The sequence below is a fragment of the Mixophyes fleayi genome, chromosome 6 (assembly GCF_038048845.1).
Source record: "Mixophyes fleayi isolate aMixFle1 chromosome 6, aMixFle1.hap1, whole genome shotgun sequence".
Classification (NCBI taxonomy): Eukaryota; Metazoa; Chordata; class Amphibia; order Anura; family Limnodynastidae; genus Mixophyes; species Mixophyes fleayi.
The window spans coordinates 68,121,559-68,148,125 of NC_134407.1; positions in this window are offsets into that span (position 1 = coordinate 68,121,559).

Sequence of the window (26,567 nt, forward strand, 5' to 3'; positions counted from 1 at the left end):
GTAGCCACAATAATAAAATATATAAAGAACAATTTATAAACAAAATTGTTAATGGAGAAATATTGACTTTTTTCAAATACTAAAAATATCAATGTATTACTGTAACAACAAGACACGATCAGGAGTAAAAATATAAAAGATGAATTGCTGTAACTCACTGTGACCAAGTAATGAAGGCTTAATTTAGCTAGGCTAACAGTCTCACTTGACCATCTGTCCCATGCTCGCACCCTGCTATTGTCAGTGTCCTGTCATAAATGGATTTTTATACTTAGGTAGACTGAAATTATATTTATGGTGCAAATTCACAGGGAGTCTTGGTAGAGTTAGACAGTAGAGAGGTTAGAGCAGTAGAGGTGAGCATGTAGCTGATGATCTGAGAGGGGAAGGGTGTGTTAAGAAAATTAGAAACTGAGCATAGTCTTTATGTCTTTATGACATGAACAAAATAATTCCTGATGTATCACATAGAACTGGGCATGGTTTTTTTTTGAGAGAAGATCAAATCATTTCTGCTTTTGGGGAATGAAGCCTTGACAATCTCAAATAGGAAAGACACAGTTCCAAAAAGGGTTATCCCCATGGTCAGTCTGTACAATAAAGCTTCACTAAGCCCTGCCTTTAGATGTACTAGAAGGTCATTATCATCCTGAAAAAGCTTCTGTTTTTTTGAAACTTTGTTTTGCAGCAATGTACAGACAGAAGTGTTGCAAGTCCACTGAGAAATCAGACAGAGGGCCAGAAAGTTACAAAACATATTGATACTCCTTTCCTTGCTCTCTGCTCTAAGACTCCGCAGAAATATTATTTAATATTTTAAATGTGTACATTTTTGACCTTTTGATTAAATGTAGGATTATATTTCTATAATGTATGGGAAAAAATATATTGTATTTTTAAGAATTTCCCACTTTATTGGATGTGTAGTGGAAGTCAAAAAAAGCTGTCATAAATCCCCATTAACAGCTACACAGCCCTCTTCTTGTGACCTTAGAAAAGAGGAAGGCTGTTCGGTGGAGAAGCATGTTCGAAAAGTCATAGGGGGGAAATCAATTAGCTTAAATATTGTTTAGAACATGGATTAATGTTTAGAACATCATGGCCGCTGGATTTTTAAAAAATTAGGAGAACTATTCTAGTTCAGTGTTTAGAATCTTTATTTAAAAAACTAATTTATATATTATATTATTGTGTGTTATTTTGTAATCTTAACTTTGATACCTTAATCATTTTGACTATACTGTCATATTAAAGGCCATTTAATAACATTCTGTCTCTGTGTTCTTATCAAATCCATGTGCTAGTTAAGCTTGGTCATTTTATAGATGCTGCATAGCTAAAGCACAGGGGATTGTTTGGCTATCAATAACTGATTAATTTAAAGTTTTGTGTTCTTTGTGACAATTAGAATCAATACAATTATAAAAAGCAAAGACGTACAATAAAACAATAAAATAATGTACACAAAATCACCACAATATGGATTAAAATGAATTGATATAACCGTTATTATACTTCCACATCTATTAGCTATTTCTATAACATAAAGTGCTCCTTCTAAGATGTGTATATTCCAGAATAAGAGAGTTCGGGCAATTCAGATATTTACCTGGATATTACAGGTAAGATTTTTTACTGCCTTGCAAAGGTTGACAACCTGAAAAGAGAGATATATTAGTTTACAATAATTCATCTTAAACGCATAACTCCACTTAGCATACCTGATATTACACAACAGGAATGTTGTCTTTGATTTAAAAATGCCATTTCCTCAACAAAGTTTCATATTGATTTTTTAATACAAAACTTTGTATTGTAAGCATATATTACTTTGTCAAATTTGCTTAACAAGTTTAGGATAAAAACAGTAAGCACTATATTCCCTATTAAGTTAATCTTGTCATTAATCAGGTATTGCTAACTTGGCCAATGCTAAGTAGAAACCTTTCCTAAAGTTTATTTCTGTCTAAGCTAAACAAATAAGAAGAAAACTAAGCAAATGATGTATATTTTTAATAACGTTTACATAAAATATTTAAACATTCTTGTGTTTTCTTTTTTTTTATTTCTTATGCCCCTGGTAATTTCCAATAAGCAGTGAATAAGTGAGCTACATTTAAAGTTAGCATGAAGGAAGCCAGGACAAAGCCAAAAGCTTCCCTCCATTATATTGTTGAACTACTTTTACGTGACAGAGCAAAAAAGGAAATCAAGTAGGCCTTGATATGTGCTGTCTATTACATAAAACAGACAACTATCTTCACAATTTAATTAGTGTGAAATCAATATTTTTTGTTAACTGTCAACTTGTGAATATTTTTATTGAAAAAATGAAAATGTCACAGAGTACAAGTAAGGACACTCTGTGCTGTGGGATCAAATATTTTTGATAGTTTAGAGAAACACTTCTGTAGCCTGTGTTTTATTGTAAGCTACAATTTGTAGCTCACAATGAAATACAGATCTACTTTTAAAGTAAAAGTGTGGAAAGTTTGCCAGATGATTGTTCTGTATGGTCAACTAATTTGGAAAATAAAATTTTTCACATGATATAAATGATATATGGGATCAGCCCATACTTGTATCTATGTAGCTTACATTTTTGTTTAATTTAGTGTGTCAAAATGTGTCAATATGACATTTTTATGCATTTGCATGTTGCACCAAGATTCTGCATGAAGCATTTACAAGTAGACAAATGTCAATGTTACTTTTAAGGAGCCTTCCTTTTTCTGGGAAAAACCGTGTGCCCTAAATCACATGGGACGCCATTCTTTTTTTGTTTAAAATTACAGGAGACCTACCTCTATAGAGAAGAAAAATAAACAATAATGCTACTAAATCATATTTTTAGCTTTTCTTTTGGCAAGCCACAGAGGCTCATTGGAAAGAAGGATGCAGCACTTTTTGGACAGCTCTTATATACCATGTTTTAGACCAGTGGTTCCCAAACTGTGCGCCTAGGCTCCCTGGGGTGCCTTGCAGTTCTCACAGGGGTGCCTTGGCCAGGACCAGTGGTAAGCAAGGCGGGGACTACTTAGTAATTATTTTGGCTTAGAGGTGCCTTGAAAACATTTTGGAGACCATAAGGCTGCCTTGAACTGAAAAAGTTTGGAATCCACTGTTTTAGACAATCGTAGAAAATAGATTTGAGTGAAATGTATCAGTACACTTTGAGAGTGTGACTCATTAAGGAAACGAAAGCAAAAGAATGAGCAACTTTGCACCTGGGCAAAACCCTGTTGCATTGGAGGGGGAGGTAAATTTAAAAAGTGGGGACAGATTTATAATTTGGGTAGGGCATATCCTAGATCATTTTCAAATGTCAGTGTAAAAATAAAGCTATTAAGTATTTGTGTCCTGCATGAAAAAACAGCCAGTAATTTCCATATGTGCAAAATAATAAACTAATTTGCAACACTCGAATTGTAACATGATTTTGTCCAGGTGAAAACATAATAATTATTTTGCATTACTTTCCTTTATGAATCAGGCCCTGAGTGTCTACCAGTATCATTGTTTTCTGGCCACTAAATTGGTCTGCAGAAGTTAGTATAAAAATGCTTGCAATTCATGACTATATTGCCCTTTAATGAAAAAAAAATCTAAATTGCCTTTGTTGGTTTTTAAGAAATAATTAAAAAAAAAAAAACCCTGAAAAATGAACCAAGAGTAATATGGACTGTCGAATTTCGATTAATTTGGATGAAAAAAAACTAGTATTTCAATTTGCTATTACTCATAATCCTATGTCTGATTATAAATTTGCCAAAGTTAACATCCCATCTCTAAAATCGCTACATTGCTTTTTTTTGCTTCAAATTATGTTATTAATTTAAATATTTTGATGAGTGAATTGTAATGTTAAAGACATTGATTCCCAAAAACAGTGATTAATCTTTTATTTGGCAGTAAAGCATATTATTTATCCACTGCCAAACTGTCTACAGTACCAGAGAACCATGATCACTTTTGTGTAACTTACCTGTGTGTGAGCCCTACTCTTTTTTAATATGTTATATTTTATTCCACCAACTTCACTTCTAACTACCAGATTCATCAAGTCAAGACGCATTTTTCCCTTGAATTTTAAATGCAGTGTCTTAATGAAGCTTTAATTAATTACGTTCATTAGTAAGGGGTCACATACTGAATTAATTCTGTGTACAACATAACTGAGTATAGTTAAATACTAAACAGTACAAGTCAAATGTACTTGAGAGCATGAATGACAGAAACAAATTGTGGGGATTTTGCAAGAGTGAAATCAGATATTACATACTTGTTATACTATGTGCTATATTTTCATGCATTTGTGACAAGTTATGTGACTAAATTAGCATTTTCAAGGAAAAAAAATATGAAATTTGCAGAACCTTCTACAACAGATTGTTTTGCAGTTAAAATTGCAGTACAATGCAATACCATGCTATTCATCCATTGCTAAAACTGTCTGTTTTGCAACAGGTTGTATTACTTAGTGTTAAAAAAATATATGTTAAATGTATTTGTGGATATATCTTGGATTGCAATATAGGTGTATGTTGATATTTTAAACTACAAACCCACAGAGCAATATGCTACCTATCACAATACACATTTTGAATAATTATCAGCTTGGTAAGCTCTGAAAACTAGCCTATCCAAAGAGCTAAACAGTTTAAGCTCAGAGTCTGAAACAGGAGGCTGTTAATGTTAAAATTAGAGATGAGCGGGCTCGGATATCTGAAATCCAAGCCCACCCGAACGTTGCCGATCGGAGCCGGATCCTAGACAGATCCGGGTATTCCCGCCAATTGCAAAACTGAAACCGAGGCTCTGAGTCATAATCCCGCTGTTGGATCTCACGATACTCGGATCCTATAAATTCCCCGCTAGTCGCCGCCATCTTCACTCGAAAATTGATCAGGGTAGAGGGAGGTTGTGTTAGGTGGTCCTCTGTCCTGCTATATCTCGTGCTGTGCTGCGCTGTGCTGTTCAGTTCTGTGCTGTGCTGTTCAGTTCTGTGCTGTGCTGTGCTGTGCTGTGTTCTACTCAGTCCAGTGGTGCTGTGTCCTGTGCTCTGTCCTTCTAAGGGCATTGTTATTTCCCCATTATTCCCAAGTTAAAAAAAAAATTAAAAAAAGTTATAAAAAAAAAAAAGTAATTATAAAAAAAATAAAAAAAAATAAAAAATCCAAAAACAATCCTGCAGTAGTCCATTGGTACTGCAATATTACAAAGTTCACTGATTCAGCAGTATAATTCCAGTGGTACTGATATATTACAAAGTTCACTGATTCAGCAGTATAAGTCCAGTGGTACTCTCCTGTGCCGCATATAATTTTTAAAGGCTTTGCCGAGTGTGTGTGGCTTAGGGGAACGCCCTCTTGTGCTACATATAATGGAAAACAAAAATTTGGAGGATAAAGTAGGGAAAGATCAAGACCCACTTCCTCCTAATGCTGAAGCTGCTGCCACTAGTCATGACATAGACGATGAAATGCCATCAACGTCGTCTGGCAAGCCCGATGCCCAATTTCCTAGTACAGGGCATGTAAAATCCAAAAAGCCCAAGTTCTCAAAAAGTTGCAAAAAGAGAAACTTAAAATCATCTGAGGAGAAACGTAAAGTTGGCAATATGCCATTTACAACACGTAGTGGCAAGGAACGGCTTAGGCCCTGGCCCGTGTTCATGACTAGTGGTCCAGCTTCACCCAAGGATCTAAGCCCTCCTCCTCCCCCCCTACAAAAAATTTAAGAGAGTTATGCTGTCAGAAACAACAACAAAACAGCAATGAACTCTGCCTTCTAAACAGATGACATCACAAATCCCCAAGGCGAGTCCAAGGGTGTTGGTGGTTGTGAAGCCTGACCTTCCCATCACTGTACGGGAAGAGGTGATTCCATACAGCATTTGCAGCACACCCTCTGCATATGTTGGAAGGATCACCCACAGTGTAGATCCAGATTTGGATAATCAAGGTGTCAATGTTGTACACCGGGAGGAGGCTATTGATGTATCTGGCGCTGTGGAGGAACTTGATGATGAGGATGGTGATGTGGTTATTGTAAATGAGGCACCAGGGGTGGAAACAGCTGATGTCCATGGGATGAGAAAGCCTATCGTCATGCCTGGTCAGAAGACCAAAAAATGCACCTCTTCGGTCTGGAGTTATTTTTATCCAAATCCGGACAACCAATGTATGGCCATATGTACCTTTTGTAAAGCTCAAATAAGCAGGGGTAAGGATCTTGCCCACCTAGGGACATCCTCCCTTATACGTCACCTGAATAACCTTCATAGTTCAGTGGTTAGTTCAGGAACTGGGCCTAGGACCGTCATCAGTACAGGGACACCTAAATCCCTTGGTCCTGTTGGATACAGACCACCAACACCCTCCTCATCAACTTCCTCTACGATCTCCATCAGATTTAGAACTGCAGGCCATGTCATCAGCCAGACTGAGTCCTCTTCTATACGGGATTCATCCGAGGAATCCTGCAGCGGTACGCCTACTACTGCCACTGCTGCTGTTGCTGCTGTTAGTCGGTCATCTTCCCAGAGGGGAATTCGTAAGACCGCTACGTCTTTCAAAAAACAATTGACCGTCCAACAGTCATTTGCTATGACCACAAAATACGATAGTAGTCACCCTATTGCAAAGCGTATAATTGCGGCTGTAACTGCTATGTTGGTGTTAGACGTGTGCCCGGTGTCCGCCATCAGTGAAGTGGGATTTAGAGGGTTGATGGAGGTATTGTGTCCCCGGTACCAAATCCCGTCGAGATTCCACTTCACTAGGCAGGCGATACCAAAGATGTACAGAGAAGTACAAGCAAGTGTCCTCAGTGCTCTTAAAAATGTGGTTGTACCCACTGTCCACTTAACCACGGACATGTGGATAAGTGGTTCTGGGCAAACGAAGGACTATCTGACTGTAACAGCTCACTGGGTAGATGCATCCCCTTCCGCAGCAACAGCATCAGCTGCATCAGTAGCAGCATCTACACAATGTCTGCTCGTGCCAAGGCAGGCAACATTGTGTATTACAGGCTTTAATAAGAGGCACAACGCTGACAACCTATTAGAGAAAATGAGGGAAATTATTTTGCAATGGCTTACCCCACTTAGACTGTCCTGGAGATTTGTGGTGTCAGACAACGCCAGTAACATTGTGCGGGCATTCCATATGGGCAATTTCCAACACGTCCCATGTTTTGCCCACACCGTTAATTTGATGGTGCAGCATTACCTCAAGAGTGACAAGGGTGTGCAGGAGATGCTTGCGGTGGCCCGCAAAATCGCTGGACACTTTCGGTATTCTGCCAGTGCCTACTGCAGGCTTGAGGCACATCAAAAAAGCATGAACCTGCCCTCCCATCGCCTCAAACAAGAGGTTGTGACGCGCTGGAACTCCACCCTCTATATGCTGCAGAGGATGGAGGAGCAGCAAAAGGCCATTCAGGCCTACACCGCCACCTACGACATAGGCAAAGGAGTGGGGATGCGCCTGAGTCAAGCGCAGTGGAGACTGATTTCCGTGTTGTGCAAGGTTCTCCAGCCGTTTGAACTTGCCACACGAGAAGTCAGTTCCGACAATGCCAGCTGTAGTCAGGTGATTCCCCTGATCAGGCTGTTGCAGAAGCAGCTGGAGAAAGTGAGGGAGGAGCTGGTAAACCATTGCGATTCCACCAAGCATGTAGCTCTTGTGGATGAAGCCCTTCGTACGCTTTGCCAGGATCCGCGGGTGGTCACTATTTTAAAGGCAGAGGAATACATTCTGGCCACCGTTCTCGATCCTCGGTTTAAAGCGTATGTTTTGTCTCTGTTTCCGGCAGACACAAGTCTGCAGCGGTGCAAAGATCTGCTGGTCAGGAGATTGTCCTCTGAAGAGGACCGTGACATGCCAACAGCTCCACCCTCATTTTCTTCCACATCTGTGGCTGCGAGGAAAAAGCTCAGTTTTCCTAAAAGAGCCGCTGGCGTGGATGCTGATAACATCTGGGCCTTACTGAAGGACCTGCCAACCATTGCAGACATGTCTACTGTTGCTGCATTGGATGCTGTCACAATAGAAAAAATGGTGGAGGATTATTTTGCTGACACCATCCAAATAGACATGTCAGACAGTCCATATTGTTACTGGCAGGAAAAAAAGGCAGTTTGGAAGCCCCTGTACAAACTGGCTCTATTTTACCTGAGTTGTCCCCCCTCCAGTGTGTACTCGGAAAGAGTTTTTAGTGCAGCGGGGAACCTGGTCAGTGAGCGGTGAAGGAGGTTGCTTCCTCAGAACGTTGAAAAAATGATGTTCATAAAAATGAATTATCAATTCCTCAATCAAGTACAGCACTGCCCTCCAGATAGTACAGAGTGACCTGTGGTTGTGGAGTCCAGCGGGGACGAATTGATAATGTGTGAGGAGGAGGAAGTACACACTGTAGGGGGAGAGGAATCAGAGGTTGAGGATGAGGACCACATCTTGCCTCAGTAGAGCCTGTTTATTTTGTACAGGGAGAGATGAATAGCTTTTTTGGTGTGGGGGCCCAAACAAACCAATCATTTCAGCCACAGTTGTTTGGTAGGCTCTGTCGCTGAAATGATTGGTTTGTTAAAGTGTGCATGTCCTATTTCAACAACATATGGGTGGGTGGGAGGGCCCAAGGACAATTCCATCTTGCAACCCCTCTATTGCCATTATGTGACCATTCAACAGTCGTTTGCCATGAGCACAAAGTAAAACAAAATTAAAACAAATTCAACAAATTATACCAAAAGTAAAATGCCCTGTCATAATCAAAATCAAGAGGTATTGACGTGCTTAAACTACTGTAGTGTTTATAAGTTATAAACACTACACTTGAAAGCTTGAGCCTTTAATAGAAAAAGTCACTCTTCATTGCACCAATATTTGCAACAGGGACAGTTTTTTGGTTAACAAAGTCAACAAATAACACTTCGACCCTGTCTGTCTTTCACATACTTGATGGGATCTCAATGATGAATGCTCTGTACCATGGTCGTCTAAAACAAGAGGTATTGACGTGCTTGAACTACTGTAGTGTTTATAAGTTAGAAACACTACACTTGAAAGCTTGAGCCTTTAAATGAAAAAGTCACTCTTCATTGCACGAATATTTGCAACAGCGACAATTATTGGGTTAACAAAGTCAACAAATAACACTTCGACCCTGTCTGTCTTTCACATACTTGACGGGATCTCAATGATGAATGCTCTGTACCATGGTCGTCTAAAACAAGAGTTATTGACGTGCTATAACTACTGTAGTTTTTATAAATTATAAACACTACACTTGAAAGTTGGAGGAGGTATTGTGGCCCCGGTACCAAATTGGGTACCGGGGCCACTCCACTATGCAGTCCAGATAGAGGCGTATCAGATATTAAACGTTGACTGTCGCTGCCAAATCATAAATTAATGAAAATGACCTGTCATCGTCAAAAACAAGAGGTATTGACACGCTCGAACTACATCCTGTATATGCTGCAGAGGATGTAGGAGCAGGCAGCTGTGCAGTGGAATTCAGACCATTTGAAGGCGGAGGTATTTTGGCCCCGGTACCAAATTGTGTACCGGGACCACTGAACTATGCAGTCCAGAAAGCTACCTCGGTGAAACGTTTTGGACTAAAAACAATATTGTAGGTGTGAGGTGTTCAGAATAGACTGGGAATTAGTGGAAATGATTGTTATTGAATGTTATTGAGGTTATTAATAGCGTAGGAGTGAAAATAGACCAAAAAACTTGTTTTTAACACTTTTTATGTTTTTTTCAAAATAAATCCGAATCCAAAACCTTAAATCCAACCAAAACCTTTCGTCAAGTGTTTTGTGAAACAAATCCGAACCCAAAACCTCAAGCAAATCCGAATCCAAAACATAAAACACGAGACACCAAAAGTGGCCGGTGCACATCCCTAGTTCAAATCTATGCTCACATGCTTCTGTTTTCATAAGAGAGTAGGAACATTTAGCAAAGCCAGCACATGCTTGGGGACAAATTTAAGGCAGCTCCTTTCATACATGAAATAGGTTAAGCCAACACAAGATGGGAAGGTGAAAAGATCGGGCTAAGATAGAATAGACACAAATATACAAAGGGAAACTAGGCTCCAAAATAAAATAAAAATAGAATTAGGTATTTTGCCACATTTATTTAGTGCCACACTAGCATCAGTGCTGGTGGATTATTTTTCTTGGTGGTATTTAGTTTAACAATGCTGACACCCTTTCTCGGGGGCAGTCAGTTTAACGATACTGATTACACCGTCAGCGACTAGAATGACATGGTAATTCTGAAGACTACAACCCGGACATGAAAAGAAAATAACTTACCATAACACAGATGAAGCGATGTGACAACCCTATGTGTTGCTGACTAAGGAAAATGACGTCACATCAAAATGTGACTCCTTTTAAATCACTGATCGATGGAACCCGGCTGCCATTCATCCAATGCAAGTATTATTTTAGGGTTTAGGGTTAGGGCTAGAGTTAGGAGTTAAGCTTAGGGTTAACCTTACCTTTACAAGCAAGGGTCCATCCATCGGCGCTTTAAGAGGGGTCATGTTTTTACGTGACATAATTTTCCTTAGTCATCAACACATTAGGTCATCACATCACTTCATCTGTGTCATAGTAAGTCAGGTTTTTTTTCACGTCGGGGTAGTAGTCTTCTGAATCATCATCATCATCACCATTTATTTATATAGCACCACTGATTCCGCAGCGCTGTACAGAGAACTCATTCACATCAGTCCCTGTCCCATTGGAGCTTACAGTCTAAATTCCCTAACATACACACATACAGACAGACAGACAGACAGAGAGAGAGAGAGAGAGACTAGGGTAAATTTTTTATAGCAGCCAATTAACCTACCACTATGTTTTTGGATTGTGTGAGGAAACCGGAGCACCCGGAGGAAACCCATGCAGACACAGGGAGCACATACAAACTCCACACAGATAAGGCCATGGTTGGGAATTGAACTCATGACCCCAGCACTGTGAGGTAGAAATGCTAACCACTTCGCCACCGTGCTGCCCAATTGCCATATCGTTGTGTCCAACACTAAATGAAGCCCAAAGTGCATATATTCTATTTTCTTATTTGTAAAAAACTGCTTAATGAAAATAATACACTATTCTCAATGAGTTAGTAAATTATACAGAGGATGTGCATCTTAAAACTGAAACAGAATTATAAGACTTGAACAGAACTATAAATTCCTGTATTAAACAATATAATAATGCGCAGCACAGTTTAAATAGAAACACCTATAAAATGTAGATTATATCTTTCTCTTTCAAAACAATATTCACACAATTTTATGTTTCTTGTTATCATGGCAACATTCATTTGGAGTATAGATTGTAAGATTATTTTGACCTTAGTTCATCTGTAAGGAGCTCCATGTGTTATAGAATAATTTGTAATAAGTGATTGTGTATTACTGAACTGAATAACATAAATTAAATTACTGAAGGGTTGATATTTAAATAAATATGTCCGTCATGGTCTTTCACTCCTCTGACTTCTCTGCAGCAGGTTGCCAGGTTAGAGCAGAGATGCTTATCTAACTAACAGGCAGACAGTAACTGACAGCTAAGCATACTTGCTTTGCAGAAATACACTGTGTAAATTAGTTGATTTATACACAAGTCTAGGTCCAGAGATGTCGGTTATACTTGCAGAAGCAACTTTCTGACCCTACCTTAAAGATGTGATTGGGAAAGTAAGACTATTTTTTAACAGAGAAGCAGTGTTAGGTTAATACTGAGGAATGCGTTTTACCTTCCATGGTTTATATCAGAAAATTTTAGTTTGGACTTAGTGGTCCTTAGTTCCCTTACATGCTGCATTTCTGCTGGCCATATAAAGCATCTAAGACCTCAATGATTAGCGTTCTTCAGCTGTCAATCAGGACCAGCTGCAAATGTGATTGGATGATGACAGCATGTGTAATAATCATGGAACGACACAAATTATGCTACTTAGAATCCATCCACATTGCCCAAGTATTAAACATATTTATTTATTTGGCCAGATATGCATGTGACCAAATTGGGCACAGATTTGAGTGTTAAATGTTTAGGTGTAGCCGCATCTTTTTGATTATAGCCACTTGTAGAATATTTGCCATTTACATTATTTACTACATGTGCAATCACTTTCACCATGACTGCCTGTGTATTATATGTCTGCTTAACACATCGTCTATTTTTAAACATAACAATTCCTCTGATGTCACTTCTCTATCCCATATGCTGTACTTTGACAAAAACTAAAAGACCAGTCTATCATTTTGTTCCACCAGCATTTGTATTACAGCAATAATTCTTGGATTCCCTTCCAGAACAATTTCTTCACTGTCTCAAGACAAACTTTATCCACCTAGCAGAGGTAGCAGCTTACAAAAACAATACTTCCAAAAGTATAGCCAGGGGACAAATACAAGCCACATAACTGTTGAACAGCAGCTTTGTGCTAATAATAAATAATCACCTCTGATGACCAACTGGGGACATGTTTATGACTTTGCACCAACATTCTTTATTTTGTACTTTTGGTCTGTGCATTATTGTTGTTACTTACTATGCTTTAGTTAATGCTGTTAGTTATTTAGGATTAGGTTACTTGATCATATCTTATCAAGCGTACTTAATTCTAAGTATTAAAATTGACTATGGTTAAGTGACTTTTGTAACATATACTGTATGTTAAAGAAATCCTTGTCTTACAAATTTAAAATAATGCAAAAACTAAAATAAAATAAAAAAGCCTGATTAATGTAATTACAATAAGTATGCGGAGGAGTCATTGGTAAAAAGGTAAATCTCACCTGTTTATTGCATTAACCATATATAGATGAGATTGAATGTGGACATGCTGGATACTCTGGTTGGAATAACGCCGTCTGCTCCTTCTTGTATAAATGACTTTTGTCTCAGAGACCAGACAGAGTTAGTAGCTACATTACCCATAGGTTATGTATGTAAACAAATAGATTATGTTATTTATTGTTAAAATTATTGTTAAAATTTCTCCTTGGAATATGGTGCAATGTGCTGAACACATTTCAATTTAAAACATATTCTTTTGAACAATGTGCTTAATACAGCATTTGTGCATTATGTTATTTCATTTTACATTCTGAATCTTCATGACATGCACTAAATATGACTTGGGGCTAGATTTACTAAACTGCGGGTTTGAAAAAGTGGAGATGTTGCCTATAGCAACCAACCAGATTCTAGTACATTCTGCAAAATGACAGCTAGAATCTGCTATAGGCAACATCTCCACTTTTTTTTCAAACCCGCAGTTTAGTAAATATACCCCTTGGTGTTTGTGTCAGCATGATGGATTTGCAATAGCAGAGTGAAGCTTTGCAAAGCCTGTCTTGAAACAATCGAGGGTTTATTTATTATTATTGTTTATAAGTATTTAATGTGTACCTACCAGCTGCAATTCCAAACCATTCATTTTGTTTGCATGAATTAAATTGTCCACAAACTTCTTTTGGGGAACAGGGCATTGCAATGACGAAAGTTGGATATGGTTTTTCCAAGGAGAGAGCAGACTGCTAATACTGTTCAAATATGCACTAAACCAGTGGCAGAACTACCATTGGTGTGGCATGGTGATAATGAAGCACTGGTTCCCTACTCCCTGCCTTCCTGCACCAGGGCCCATAGCTCACTAGTTCCGCCTCTTCATTAAACTAGAGCAACTAATCAGGTAACTAATCTAGCCAGCAGTTAACAGATAAAGGTTAATTGTTTAGTCAATATCCCTCAGGTTATGCATAATGCACTGAAGTGGACCAGCTGTAGGTATATAGATATACCATCCTTTACTAAACAATATTGTATTAGGGTGACAAATCTCGTGCAGTAGTGTTGTGAAAACATTCACATAAATACTTGCAGTAAATCACCAATATGTCTTTTTAAAATGCATTTGTTAAAAAATAATGATAAATTAAAAGTAGTTTGGAAAACTACATGTGTAAGTTAGAATTACATTTTTTATCAGACCAGCAAAACCATGGATATCATGTAATATGCAAAACCAACCAAATAACTTGAGCATACAAACAGTTAACTAACAAATATTCAAGTAGCTATATCTATGATATTTTAGACCACACTAAAGCAAAGGAGAGGCACAGGTGGAAGATAAGATAGTAATGGCTAATGTGGCAGCCATATATTAGATTTGTAACCGTGATAACCTAAGAAAAGAAATCACCATTGTATATATGAAAAATCATAACTCTATTTATTCTAAACCACTGTCGTTAGTTAGAACATAAATGTGACTGTATGTTACACTACTATTATTATCATTATTATTGTAGATTTATAAAGCACTATAGTGCTGTGCAGCGCCATACAGTAGGGAAAACAAGACATACATAAAACAAGGACATAAAAGGCAGACAAAATAAATGCAGACATGAAAACAAAGGGTATGGAGGACCCTGCTTACATTCTAGGCTGAAACAAGAGAAGTGAGTGTGGCTTAGAGAGAAGATTTGGACAACTGTGAGGGTGTATTAGTGTGAATATTATAATCAGGGATAAGGTATGCTTTAAAAAAGAGATGTGTTTTTAGTGAACGCCTAAAGATTTGAAGGCTGTAGGCAGAGGCGGATCTAGGAAATTACTATACCCCGGGCGATGTAGGGGGGGCGATTTAGGCCCCGCCCCCTTTCCAACTTCTAAGGCTGCCGGCGGCTGCACAGTATGTGCAGGTCCGTTCAGCAGTGACAGTGTGCTGTCCCGCTGCTCTGATTGTGTTTAAAACACAATCAGAGCAGCCGGGCAGCACACTGTTACTGCTGAACGGACCTGCACAGTGTGCAGCTGTCGGCAGCAAGCCCCTGCTAGGGGGGACGATCGCCCCGATCGCCCCCCCCCCTGGATCCGCCACTGGCTGAAGGAGAGCCTAATTGGGCGTGGTAGGGAATTCCATAAGTGGGAGCAGCACGGGAGAAGTCTTTTAGGCAGGAGTGAGAGGTGGTTACCAGAGATGAGACAAGTTGCAGGTGAGAGGAGGATCTAAGAGGGTTGTTGTAGAGGGATTTGTTGGTAAGAGTGAGTCATTTAAATTGGATTATGGAGGACACAGGGAGCCAATGTAAGGATTTCAAAGTGGTGCAGCAGATGTGGAGCAGTGAGAAAGATAGATCAGTCTTGCAACAGCATTTAGGAAGGATTGAAGTGTGGATATATGAGTGTTGGGAATGTCAAATAGCAGGAGGTTGCAGTAGTCAAGACAGGAGATGATGACAGAACGGATAAGAGTTTTGGTAGCATGATGAGTAAAAAAAAGAAGTATTCTGCCAATGTTTTTGAGGTGGAGTCGACAGGACTGGGAGAGAATGTGAGCAGAGAGTAGAATCAAGTGTGACACCAAGGCAGCGGGCTTGGAACTCGAAGGAAATTGTGGTATTATTGCCAGTGAGGGAGATTTGAGGTGAGGTGGTGATTCTGGCAGAAGGAGAGATAATAAGCTCTGTTTTGGATATGTTGCACTTTAGGTAGCGTTGGGACATCCATGTGAAGATAAGTGGGAAGCTGAACAGCTGTTGAAACAGCAAAGACAGCTGAACAGAAATGGTAGACCAGTAGATCCCAAAATAACCTTCTATCTTCTGTTCTTCTGCTTCTTTCTTCGGTGCACAGTGACAGGTTCTCAGCAGAGAGTCTCAGGAGAGAGTCTGTTTGTACTAAAAAGTAGGGATGTGCACCGGCGACTTTTGAGGTCTCGTGTTTTGTGTTTTGGATCCGGATTTTCGCGATGTTTTGGGTTCGGATTTGTTTCGCAAAACACCTACCGAAAGGTTTTGGATTCGGATTTTTTTTAAAAAAAAAATAAAAAAAGTGTAAAAATCTTTGGGCTTATTTTCACTCCTACGCTATTATTAACCTCAATAACATTCAATAACAATCATTTCCACTAATTTAAAGGCTATTCTGAACAACTAACACCTCACAATATTTTTTTTTTTAGTACAAAACGTTGCAATGAGGTATCTTTCTGGACTGCGTAGAGGAGTGTTCCCCACAATATAATTAAAAACCCATCAACTGGTCTGAATTACACCCAAAAATAGTATCTGGACTGCGTATAGTAGTGGGCACTGGGCACCACAATAAAAAATATATAGAAAACCTTCAACAGGTCTGCATTACACCCAAAAATAGTATCTGGACTGCGTAGAGGACTGGCCACTGGCCACTACAATAAAATATATAAAAAACCTTCAACAGGTCTGCATTACACTGCACATATGGCTGCTCCTCCATCCTCTCCATCATATACATGTTGGAGTTGCAGCGTGTGAAAACCTCTTGTTTTTGATAATGACAGTGCATTTTGAATATTTTTCAATTTGCCCCACAACACTGAATGTACTTTATCTATGATACGCATCTATCTTTCCTGACTGCGTAGTGTGGTGGCCCCGGTACACAATTTGGTACTGAGGCCAAAATATAATTAAAAAACCCTCCACGGGTCAGAATTCCACCAAAAAAGGGTATGGACTGCGTAGTGTGGTGTGCCCGGAACACAATTTTTTACAGCACCAACAATATAATTAAAAAATTGGGCATCAACTGTCACCGTTGTTTAATATCTGATACACCTAAATATGGACTGCACAGTGGAGTGGCCCCGGTAGTAAATTTGGTGCCGGGGCCACAATACCTCCTCCAACTTCCAAGTGTAGTGTTTATAAAGACAGACAGCGTCGAAGTGTTATTTGTTGACTTTCTTAACCCTAAAATTGTCCCTGTTGCAAATATTCGTGCAATGGAGAGTTACTTTTTTATTGAAAGACTCAAGCTTTCAAGTGTAGTGTTTATAAAATATAAACAACAATACAGTAGTTCTAGAGCACGTCAATCCCTCTTGTTTTAAATTATGACAGGGCATTTTACTTTTGGTTTAATTTCTTGAATTTGTTTAAATTTGGTTTTACTTTTTGAACATGGCAAACGACTGTTGATTGGTCATATAATGCAAAAAAGTTCCAAGATGGAATTGTCCTTGGGCCCTCCCACCCACCCTTATGTTGTTGAAATAGGACATGCACACTTTAACAAACCAATCATTTCAGCGACAGGGCCTACCAAACAACTTTGTCTGAAATGATTGGTTTGTTTGGGCCCCCACACCAATAAAACAATTCATCTCTCCCTGTACGAACTAAACAGGCTCTACTGAGGAAAGATGTCGTCCTCATCCTCAACCTCTGATTCCTCTCCCCCTACAGTGTGTACTTCCCCCTCCTCACACATTATCAATTCGTCCCCGCTGGACTCCACAACCACAGGTCCCTCTGTACTGTCTGGAGGGCAGTGCTGTACTTCATTGAGGAATTGATTATTCATTTTTATAAACATCATTTTTTCAACGTTGTGAGGAAGCAACCTCCTTCGCCGCTCACTGACCAGGTTCCCCGCTGCACTAAAAACTCTTTCCGAGTACACACTGGAGGGGAGACAACTCAGTTAAAAAATAGAGCCAGTTTGTACAGGGGCTTCCAAACTGCCTTCTGGAGTTCTACCACGTCACTACCTCTAGTTAATTAAGATTGCAAGGCTTGTAAATATAAATACTTTGAAGATAAAAAAGCAGGCTGCACAGACTGTGGAGCTAGAAAGTGTAATTAAATGGACCACGTTACTTTGGTGGCTATCTATGCCCCCCCTTCCCGCCCTACACTTGTAGTTGAATATAAATAAAGCAGCCTGCATAGACTGTAGAACTAGAAATTCAAATATACAAAGAAATGGACAAAGGCAGTTTGGTATCTGTCTGCATCAGATCCCCTCTCCACTAGGAGTAAAACAGAAAACTATTCAGCCGTTATATAATCTAGAATATAAATAGAAATTGATAAAGGCAATTTGGTATCTGTCTGCATCATAATCATCAACATCCTCCTCAGCGCCAGCTACATCAATATCCTCCTCCCGGTGTACAACATTCACACCTTCATTAGCCAAATCTGTAACTGGACTGTGGGTGATCCTTCTAGCATATGCAGACGGCCTGCTGCAAAATCTGGATGGAGTCACCTCTTCCCGTACAGTGATGGGAAGGTCAGGGTTCACATCCAACAACACCCTTGGACTCGCCTTGGGGATTTGTGATGTCATCTGTTTAGAAGGCAGAGTTCTTTTGTTGTTGTTGCTGACAGCATAACTCTCTTAAATTTTTTGTAGGGGGGGGAGGAGGAGGGCTTAGATCCTTGGGTGAAGCTGGACCACTAGTTATGAACACGGGCCAGGGCCTAAGCCGTTCCTTGCCACTATGTGTCGTAAATGGCATATTGACAACTTTACGTTTCTCCTCAGATGATTTTAAGTTTCTCTTTTTGCTATTTTTTGAGAACTTGGGCTTTTTGGATTTTACATGCCCTGTACTAGGAGATTGGGCATCGGGCTTGCCAGACGACGTTGATGGCATTTCATCGTCTATGTCATGACTAGTGGCAGCAGCTTCAGCATTAGGAGGAAGTGGGTCTTGATCTTTCCCTACTTTATCCTCCAAATTTTGGTTTTCCATTATATGTAGCACAAGAGAGCGTACCCCTAAGCCACACACACTCGGTAAAGCCTTTAAAAATGATATGCGGCACAGGAGAGTAGCACTGGACTTATACTGCTGAATCAGTGAACTTTGTAATAGCAGTACCACTGGACTTATACACTGCTGAATCAGTGAACTTTGTAATAGCAGTACCACTGGACTTATACTGCTGAATTAGTGAACTTTGTAATAGCAGTACCACTGGACTTATACTGCTGAATCAGTGAACTTGGTAATATTGCAGTACCAATGGGCTTATACTGCAGGATTGGTTTTGCAAATTTTGTTGTAATTAATTTTTTTTTATATTATTTTTTTGTATTTTTTTTCATGACTTTTTTTTAGTTTTTTAAAAACTTGGGAATAATGGGTAAATAACAATGCCCTTAGAAGCACAGAGCACAGGACACAGCACCACTGGACTGAACAGGACACAGCACAGGACCCAGCAGCACCACTGAACTCAAAATTGACAGAGCACAGCACACAACACCACTGGACTGATACTGCAGAATGTGTGAACTTTGTAATATTGCAGTACCACTGGACTTTTACTGCTGAATGTGTGAACTTGGTAATATTGCAGTACCAATGGGCTTATACTGCAGGATTGGTTTTGCAAATTTTGTTGTAATTAATTTTTTTTTATATTATTTTTTTGTATTTTTTTTCATGACTTTTTTTTAGTTTTTTAAACACTTGGGAATATTGGGGAAATAACTATGCCCTTAGAAGCACAGAGCACAGGACACAGCACCACTGGACTGAACAGGACACAGCACAGGACCCAGCAGCACCACTGACCTCAGAAGGACAGAGCACAGGACACAGCACCACTGGACTGAGCACAGCACAGCACAGTACAGAACTGAACAGCACGAGATATAGCAGGACAGAGGACCACCTAACACACCCTGCCTCTACCCTGATCAATGCCCGAGTGAAGATGGCGGCGACTAGCGGGGAATTTATAGGATCCGAGTATCGCGAGATCCGACAACGGGATTATGAGTCAGAGCCTCAATTTCAGATTTGAATTTGGCGCCAATACCCAGATCTGTCTCGGATCCGACTCGGATCGGCAACGTTCGGGTGGGCTCGGATTTCAGAAATTCAAGTGCGCTCATCTCTACTAAAAAGCTCATATACTACTTAAGCAGTAACATAGTCATTCATTTAAAAATTTCCCACAACTGTCGCTTTACCAATGGTTATAGGATTGCAATTATAATTATAATGAGGGCAATCCCCAATCAGTTAATCAGAAGTCTGGCAATGAAAAGCAGCTAGCTTATGCTGTTGATCATCATCATCAGTGTGTATTTTGTACCATCTCTCCAGCACCAACAAGAATACCTCCTGACAGGCGTCTGGATCCAGGTCTAGATCAGTCTCATTTAAAAACACATCCTTACTGTACCAGTCCAATACTTGCATGCCCCTTCCCTCCCCCAATTAGGCCTCTTTGGGTATGAAGTTAAGTGTAAGATGTGACCAAATCTGCATAGCATAAATACTTTTTATGCACATGTGTATCACAGAAATGCATATTTTTTATGCAAATAAATATGTATACATCCAACTCTACATGCATTGTTTGTTTTGATCCATCTGTTATTAGTGTCAATTGTACTTCTGCACATTACATCCCTCTTCATAATCACTCAAAACAACGGTTGGAGAATCATTACACCCTAAGTATCACCTCCACTGTAAGATATTTTATTTGGGGGGGGGGGGGTTGCTTAGGTTATGCTACTTGTATGTAAACTAATTGGATTAACATAGTTGTAATATGTAGGATAAAAGCAATCTACAATTTATAGGGAAGATTGCATCTTTCTCTCTGTGTTGTCATTTATACTATGGATCCACGTATCAGTATGGATTCCATCATCTACTGGTTATTGGAGCAAAGAGATAAATGAAGGAGATGATGAATACAATTAATGAAATAATATATTTGAAAAGGAAACAAAATGGATTGTATTAGTATTACCAGGGTTTTGGGAAGCCTTTTTAAGACAAATATCTTCTTTATCCTTACAATTAGTGATTGTAAATGGTTTATTTTTTATATTCCATTTACAACCACTAATTAGGAGCAATTTATTTTTGCTCACTAAGCATTGCTTTAATGTTACATAAAAGTATAGTTATAAGAGAAGTCTGGTATTGACTTAATTTGCTGCACTTGCGACTATAGAGCTACAATATGAGCTATATTAACTTAACATACATGGGTTCATGTTGATTTAAATGTAAATTGTGCTTTCAGCATATAATTCGCTTTTTTACTTCTGAGCATGTACACAAGGCTCTAGTTTTGGAACCAATGCTTTGTGCACTTGCGCAGAAGTAAAAAATGTATTATACGGCAGAAATACAATTTGTAAACTCAACATGAGCCCCACAGTGTTTAATTGTGCAAATAATATTATAATACATTGTTATATTATAACCTAGTGATATTTCTCCCCAATTCCACAAAAAATGCATATCTAATGGTGCTTTTTATAAACATCCTTTTTATTTCTTATTATGTTTTTTTTTCTCCTTTTGTAAAGCCGATGGTTCCTGATTACATAAATAAATTCATAAATTGCTCAACATTTTTCATAACTTATTAAAATGACATCTCAAACCTTTAGCAATGAGCAAAGTCAATGAACCAGGTCATATTAGTGAATACTAGATTGTTTTGATACTTTCTTTTTTACCTCTTCATAATGGTTAATGTACCAGACCCTTATTATGACTGGTAATTAAATGGTTTATTACCACTGCAGTCCAATCCTGTGAATAGGAACAGATGGAGATAATAGAAACAGCAACTTACTATTCCACTGCTTAGTTTTAAAACAACTGTACCTGTGTCAAGAAAAGCATATGGTTCTATATTTGTTTGCATAATTTAGAATGCTTCTAGCTGTATGGAGAATTTCTTAAACAATATTATCTATTTACATAAAAAATACTAGATATAATTCTATATAAGCATAAATGAGCCTAAATATTAGAGATGAGCGGTTCGGATTCAGACAAATTGGGGGTTCTGAGTAGATAAAAACACGAGTGGATTCTTTGCGTCAAAATCGGATATGAAAACAAAGCAAAACGTAATTTCCAGTGAAACATGAAACCAACACACTTGTTTTACAGGAAGGGTGTCATTGCACTTCCAGTTAATGTGTTCCAAGCTAAAATGCATACCGATGGAGTGTGCATTTGATAGTGAAGGTGCGTTATTGTACCTCCTGGGTACATGTTTTAGGTACTCATGCGGAATACACACCTGCTAGGAAGGTGTCCCAGTCACTCACCTAGGAATCATTGAGTTTGGTAGTTACAGTGAAAACTTGTTTGTGTATTTCTGGTTTCGGTACTTCTGGTTTATGCGGTCCAGGGTGGAGTGCCTCATAAAGAATACAAGGGAGCCATCGCCTTATATATTTTGCAATGATATGCATACTATCACCTTATGATGAATCATGAGCTGCAGCTGAAGACAATCTGGGATTGCATAAGAAGTCAGGTAACCACATATGTATATGTATATACATATGTCATTTATGCTTTTATATATATATATATATATATATATATATATATATATATATTATTTTTTTTTCTTTATTTAGAGAGAAATAATGTCATGAGAATACAAAATCAGCAAAATGGATGCAAGGCTACATACAAAGCATGGAAGGCATATGAAAAAAGATATCATCTCACATAGTACCTTAGAGAATGTTTTGAGACAGTGACCATATCAGAACATATTTAAAATATGTGGGGGGGTTATAATATCTGTCCTTTCTGTTGCTCTATGTGGTTGTCTTGACAAAGGTTCAAATGTAGGACTACAATGCCGGCTTATAATGTGAGATATGGAATTGAATCAAAAGAAAATGAAAGCAGAAACAGTGATTGTATCTTAGCAAACGGTCATGTATTTTTGTGGCTACTCTATCACTAATTTTAGCCAGCCAGGTTGCTGCAGACTTTAGTCAACATGAGTGAAAATTTGGATAGTTGTGAAGAGATCATTAAAATATAGACTGTAAATGACTGTAAATGAATGTTAATGCTATAAATAGTAATATACAAGCAAAATCAGCTCAAAATCACATAATTTTACCTATTTTTACAATTTTATTTAAATCTAGATGATCATCATCATCATCATTTATTTATATAGCGCCATCAAATTCTGTAGCGCTTTTCAATTGGAAACAAACATTAATAAAACAGTACTGGGTAATACATACAGATAGAGAGGTAAGAGGACCCTGCACGCAAGCTTACAATCCATTGGACAATAGGAGTTTGATACACAAGGGCACGTGCTACATCATATTGCAAATTGGTCCAGCTAGAATGCAAAGGTAAAAAGCATTGAGTGGGCTGTATGATCAGTCACACAGCAGTATTGGTCAGAGGGTTATTGTCTTGTGTTTTCAGTGTAGAGGGTGGTAATAGGGTAATCTAGGGAGATTAAGATGATAGTTGAGGATTATTGTAAACTTGTCAGAAGAGGTGGATTTTCAGAGAGCGCTTGAAGGTTTGAAGACTAAAGAAAAGTCTTATTGTGTGAGGGAGGGAATTCCACAAAGTAGGTGAAGCCTGAAAAAGTACTGTAACCGGGAGTGGGAGAATGTGATGAGATTAGAGAAGAGACACAGATCTTGTGCAAAACTGAGGTGTTTGTTGGGAGATATTTTGATACAAGTGAGGAAATGTATGTTGGTGCAAATTTGTTGATTGCCTTGTATGTTAGTAGAATAATTTTATATTGGATTCGTTGAAGAACAGGCAACCAATGTACAGACTAACAGAGTGGCTCAGCAGAGGAATAACGGTTTACAAGGAAAATCAAACAATCCAGATCCCCAACTAAAACCAAAACCTTCCATTTTTTGGGGGCAAAACCTGTAACAAAACCAAAACACAAAGATGTTTTAGATCCAAAACCCCATCCAAAACCAAAGCATGGGGCTCAGCGCACATTTCTACTAAATATACCTAAAATAAGTCTTTACACTGGAACAGCATGCAGTATGTTCCAGTAATTTACACAAAGATTATTTTCCTAAATGTTGTTTAGTATGGCCTACAAAATGTGGAATTTATCTGGTTTGGAGACGGATAGGAGTTTTAGAGAAGTTGGCTTGCAATATCCTAGACAATAAATACATTTTTACAGTGGAATGATCACTAACAATGTCAAAAGAGAATTACTTTTTGATCCATCCAAACAGCCTTGTTGACTATAGACTATAGAGTGTGCATTATTTAGGAAGGGAAAACACAATTGGAATTTGACTTTTTACCGAGGTAAAATACAAAGCCAATGTGAGACTGAACAGTTAAATTAATATACTATTATTTAAATTTACTTAATGAACTTCACCCCAAAACTTCTCCACACTCTCATACACATTGTGTTGTTTGTATGATTTATTGCCTAAATATGGATCATGCGTCATAAATGCTGGTCATGGTGCCTTAGTAATATCACTGGTTCCTAGTAAATTGGTAGACTGCAATTTCATGGATATTAGTTCAGCTTTCATAAGAGTTGTTACTCTTATGTGAATACTGTAGTTAGTCTTAAACCACTTAAAATAATATAATATCACATTAATTCTTTATTTTTCCATTGAAGCTTGGTAGCCAAGAACGGTCTATGAAAAGAGGCCACTGGTGACTGGGGATAAAGTTTTCATGGCTTTTTTAGAGCTGTACTAGCAGAAATATACTTTTTGCTTATTTGTTTAAATTACTCCTGCATTAGGCAAAGAGTTACACTTTTTCTTAGAATACTGTTTCAGTCTGAAATTTCAGATGAATCATTTTCGCAAGCATTCATCTTTGTTTACATTGATCATAATACTGTATACTGAAAATGCATTCAACTCTAAAGTCAGCTCACTAATTATTGCCTCACAAAGTACTGGGCTGATCACAAGCATTGCATGTTCAAAGAATTTCAAGTTCTTACTTTATAGTAAATAACAGTGGAAAAAAAAAACATATTTTATATACCGTATGTTCATAGAGAGAAACTCAGTATCATTTACACATATTTCAAAGGAATTTAGAATTCTTTTAACAGCTCATATAATTTTACAGCACGTCTAATACAATGAGATCTATCAATGTATTATTAATTTTAAAATGTGCAGTCATTAAACCATAAAACATAGTTATTTATTAAAGAAAAGTCTCAAGGTAATTATGATAAATAATAAGTCTCAATTCTATTAAAGAAGACATTAATTCATGCTGTTAACATAATAAAATGTTCCTTTTAAACTTCTAACTATGAAAGTCAAACTTTTTTTGAAAGATTTTAATTAACCTATGTACTTGTGTAATTCACAGAAACTGTAATTCTAATTTTCTTTTGTTGTAATAATCAGACGTTATTAGAAATAGATCTGGTAACATTTCTAATAAAGTCAAAGTCCAGGAAGCATTCAATTAGTTTGAAAAGAAACATTTTCCATTTTCACAAATTTCTCAAAAGTGTGTAACAGGTTAGATGAATATACACTACCAAATAAAGTGATCATCTGTATGATCTACTGTTAAACAGCAAATACATTCATGTATAAAAATTAAGTAAAATCTAGATTCTTCTATAAAGTGAGAATGACGAGTCAAGTTTATTTAGAAATCAGGTAGGTAACACAGAAAGCATTCATACAAGGATAGATTTATCATCTAAGTTATAGTTCTCTTCCACTCATCAACCAAATTAATCAAAACTTCACCCATACTTATAGCTTGAATTAACAGTTATCTTATTGGCAATCTTTCATTTCTCCTTGGTAAATTCACAAATCTCATATTTAGAGCTGAACTTAACTTACCTATTAGAAAAGATATTTAAGGTTGGCATATTTCCAGCACATATCTGATAAATCATAATCCTTAGTCAGCTGCATCATTTTATAAAGACCGATGTTCTTTACACGTAATGAAATCATTTTAACCCATGGAGGTCTGGTTATTAAGGCCTTCCACACCATTACACCTTTAAAAAAGCAGATTCTCTTTTACAAAGTGTTTCCTACTTTTTCTACAAATAATTGTCACAATATTAGTTTACAAACCTCTCCAAAAATCTACAATCTAATTACTTAGTTGAAGATAAATGTTTGTATATTTGCAGTGTTCATTATACTTAGAAACTAGGAACAGCCTTGAAAAGTAATTTAAATTGACTCCTTTATATCCAGTTCCTTTTAGAAATTATGTTGTTTTTCAAATAATTCCTTGCAGGAAATAAATTCCTCTGCAATCCTCACTATCTGCACTAATATGTGAATGATTGAATTGTTCCCCCCCACTCCCATATTTACTCTGCATCTTTTACTGTGTCTTCTATTATGAAACCTTTTTATTTCAGGTTAACTGGCAGCATGCAAAATGATGTATATGAGCATGGATTATGAATGGGGTAAAGACTATCCAGGATTACATAATATGGTAAATACATCTGCAATACTGTTAATCAAGTTACCATACCACCATGCATTCTGTTAACCTTATGTGTTGCCTGAATGTACTGTTAACTTCATTTACAATTGTCTAAGATAATCAGCCCCAAGGCATTCCCATCTGCAGCATTAATGTACCACTAGCACTGCCAATATATAGTTTTTTACTTCTTATTATTTAATTTTAAGATTCAGGGGATCATGTTGAGTTCTACGTAAATTATTTTTTCAGCATATAATATGCCTTTTTTACTTCCAAGCAGGCGCTCAAAACACAATTTTCAGAACCAGAACTAATTTGTATCTATCTGCTGTATGCAGACAGATAACCATAATGCACATGTATATATAAACTCCCATCAGAACGCACAGATCAAAAATAAAATATTAAATACATTAACACAGGTTAATAATAAATCATTTATGAAAGAACATTAAAAAAGTACAT